This window comes from Callospermophilus lateralis, chromosome 1 (assembly GCF_048772815.1).
Source record: "Callospermophilus lateralis isolate mCalLat2 chromosome 1, mCalLat2.hap1, whole genome shotgun sequence".
In the NCBI taxonomy this organism is placed as follows: domain Eukaryota; kingdom Metazoa; phylum Chordata; class Mammalia; order Rodentia; family Sciuridae; genus Callospermophilus; species Callospermophilus lateralis.
In genome coordinates this window covers 109139326-109143533 of record NC_135305.1, presented here as the reverse complement: position 1 = coordinate 109143533, position 4208 = coordinate 109139326, and positions in this window count along the sequence as shown.

The window sequence follows — 4208 nt, the reverse complement described above, 5'->3', positions numbered from 1 at the left end:
GAAACTTGTGGACAGAACCCCCAGAGGGACCCAGTGCAGGAGTAGGAAAACCTGAACTGTAATTGACAAATTGCTGGAGGCTCAATGTGGACAAATCTAAGAGCTAAAAACTCCAGTCATAAGAGGATGGCAGAGACACACTTGTGAGTTTCACCTACAGAAGTCATCCCAATCCTCACAGAGTATATTGAAAAATATTATTAATATGCTAAAGACTTATGGAAAATATAGCATGCAAGATTAGTTGGGCAAATATAAGTAGGAAGATGGAAAATCTAAGAAAGATTCAAGAAGAAATGTTGGAGATTTAAAAAAAAAAAAAAAAAAAAAAACTAGAACAAAACCCAAGAACACCTTTGGTGGGCACTTTTGTGGCCTGGACTTGACTGAAGAAGGAATCTATGAATTTGAGGTTATCTTAATATTAACAACAAAAATTGAAAAGCAAAGAGAAAAAAGACTGGGGGGAAAAGCAAAGCAGAATATTCAAGAACAGTGGTATAATTATAAAAGTTACAGCATATGTATAGTGGAATATAAGAAGGAGAAGAAAAAATGTGGAAAAAATACAACTGAGAATTTCCCTAAATTAATATAAGTTACCAAACCACAAATTCAAGAAGCTCAGGAACCACAAAATTGGATAAATGCCAAAAACTCTATACCTAGCCATAGCATATTCAATCCTCAGGAAAACAAAGGTAGAAAAAGTCTTGAATGAAGCCACAAGATGGGGTGGGGAGGAAGCTTCCCTGGAGAGGTGCTAGAGAGAAGATGCCTATAGAAAAGATAAGAATTGTATTCAACTTACCCTCAGAAACCATGCAAACAGAATAGAATGGAAAGAAATATTTAAAGGGTTGAGAAGAAAAACCCTACAAACTATAATAATTCTGTATTCTGCAAAAGTATCCTTCAAAAGTGAAAAGAAATAATTTCTCAAACAAAAATTGAGTTTGTGAACAGTGGATCTGCTCAGCAAGAAATTTTATGAAGTTCTTCAGAGAGAAGGAAAATAATGTGTCGGAAACTAGAACTTAAATAAAGAAGGGAAGAACAACAGAGAGTAAATGTAAAACAATTAATTGATCTGATGTATGTTTTTTTCAAAATAATAATATCAAGTGTATTCACATAAATACACATATGTGTATATATGCATGCTTATATGTAAGTGAAATGAATAACAGCAATGACACAAGGGACGGAGTGAAGAATTGGGAACATTTTGTTGTTTTAAGACACTAGTGCCTCTAATGAGGCAACATAGTATTTGAAAGTGGATATATGTTTATTGTAAATGTATATTATAGCCTCTAGGGAAATTGATTTAAATTTGTTTTTTGTAGTTGTAGATGGACCTTTATTTTATTTGTTCATTTTTATGTGGTGCTGAGCATCAGACCCAGTGTCTCATAAGTGCAGGGCAAGCACTCTGCCACTGAGCTATATCCCTAGCTCAGGAAATTGATTTTTAAAAGTATAGAAGAAGTATAATTGATATACTAAGAAAGGAGAGAAAATAAAAATGCTCAATTAAACTCATAAAATAAAAAAATAGGGAAAATAAATAGGGACCATAAAAATGTGGTGACACAACATCTGTACTCTCAGCGACTCAGGAAGCTGAGGCAGGAGGATCCCTAGTTTGAGGCTTGCTTTAGCAATTTAGGGAGATCCTAAGCAACTTAGTGAGACTATAAGAATGTGGCTTTGTGGTAATGCACCCCTGGGTTCAGTCACTGGTATCAAAAAGAAAAATAGGAACAAAAACCAAAAGCAACAGATAGTAGTAAACAGTAACAAATTTGGTAGATATTAACTCAACTGTATCAATAATTTCCTTAAACATCAATGATCTAAATACAGCGAAGTGTGCTGAATGTTTGAGCCCATCCCCCAGATTCATATGTTGGAATCCTAACCCTAAAGGTGATAGTAGTAGGAGATAGGGCCTTTGAGTGGTCATTATATCATGATGGTGGAGCCCTCATGAATGACATGAGTACCTTTATAGAAACCTCAAAGAGCTGTCTTGCCTCTTCCACACTGTGAGGCTATAGTAAGAAGAGGCACGAATGAGAAAACATGTCCCCATTAGATACCAAATCTGCCAATGCCAATGTCTTGATCTTTTATATTTAACCGCTGAGCCACGTCCCCAGCCCTTTGTAAAAATATTTTATTTAGAAACAGGCTCTCACTGAGTTGTTGAGGCTGGCTCTGAACTCACTATCCTCCTGCCTCCACCTCCTTAGCTGCTGGCATTAAAGGCATGCATTACTGTGCCCAGCCAATGTCTTGATCTTGGATTTTCCAGCCACCAGACTGTGAGAAACAAATTTATGTGGTTTGTAAATTACCTACTTCTTGGGTATTTTTAATAGCTGTAAAATGTGTTAAGACATATACCAGTTAAAAGATAAGAGATTGTTAGAGGATATTTAAAATCAAAACTCAACTATATGTTGTCTATAAGAAACCCACTTTTGATAAAAGATACATATACATTAAAAGTAAAGAGATAGAAAAAGAAATACCATGCTAACTGTAATAAAAGGAGAGAGGGTAGCTATGCTAATTTCAGACACAGCAGACTTCAGATTAAGGAGAGTGTCAGGGATAAGAATGGCATTACAAATTATATTAAAATAAGTCTTTTGCATTAAAAAAAATAATGGCATTACACAAAGGAGGTCAATGCTATAAGAAAGCAGCAATCCTTAACATATTTGTACATGGCAACAAAGTATCAACACATTCCTTTAACTAATAAGCAATTATAGCAAGATTTCAGGATACAAGGTTAACTACAGAAGTCAATAATTTTCTACATACCAGCAAAGAACAAATGAAATTAAAAACACTTTGCTATTTACATTAGTATTCCCGAAATGAAATACTTAGGTGTGAATCTAACAAAATATGTACAAGATATGTACATATAAAACTGATTAAAGATATCAAAGAGGCACTAAATAGATGGTGAAATATTGCAGGTTTATGATTGAAAGATTCAGTTTTGTCAAGATGTCAGTTCTTCCTAACTTGATCTGGGGATGTAGCTCTGTGGTAGAGTGCTCACTCAACATGCGCTAGGCCTTGGGTAAAATTTCAGTACCTTTTTTTTTTTTTTTTGGTGCTGGGGTTTGAGCTAGGGTTGTGACTCAGTGGTAGAATGCTCGCCTAGCATGCATGAGGCACTGGGTTCAATCCTCAGTACCACATAAAAATAAAATAAAGATATTGTGTCCACCTAAAACTAAAAAATAAATATTTTTTAAAAAGTTAAAAAAAATTCCAGTACCACGTGGAACAAAAAACAACTTGAGAGAGGAGGGGGCAGAGGGAGAAAGAGACAGAGATAGAGAAAGGGCACAAAATACAGTCAAAATCAAAACTCTAGCAAGCTATTTTGTGGATATTAGCAAAATGATACAGAAGTTTATATGAGGATGCAAAAGGCCCAGAATAACTAATACAATATTGAAGGGGAAGAACAAAAAGAACAAAGTTGGAGGACTGACACTACCTGACTTCAATATTTATATAAAACTGCAACAATCACCACAGTGTGATATTGGCAAAATAATAGATGATATACCAATGTAACAATAGAATGGAATAGAAATCTCAAAAATAGATCCACATAGACTCAACTAATTTTTAACAATGGAGTAAAAGCAATACAATGGAACGAACAGTCTTATCAACGATGTTGAAACAATTAGATATCTACATGCAAAAAAGAAAAAAAAAAAGGAACGTAGAAACAGATCTCATACTCTTCACAAATTTTAACCTGCTATAAAAATGTGCAGAAATCCCAAAGAGGATATACATATGGCAAATAACCATGTGAAAAATGTTCAACATTATATATCACTTGAAATTTGCAAATCAGAACAAGATGCTACTACATACCTATTAAAATGGCCAAAATCTAAAACACTGGCAACACCAAATGTTGGTGAGAATGTGGAGCAGCAGCAACTCTCACTCATTGTTTGTGGGAATGTAAAATGCCATTGAGGAAGACAATTTGGCAGTTACTTATAAAATATGCATATTCTTAACATATGATCCACCAACTCTGTGCCTTAGTATATTTACCCAATTGAATTAAAAACTTATGTCTACACAAACTTGCACATGGATGTTTACAGCAGTTCAGTTATAATAGCCAAAACTTGGAAGCAACTCAGATG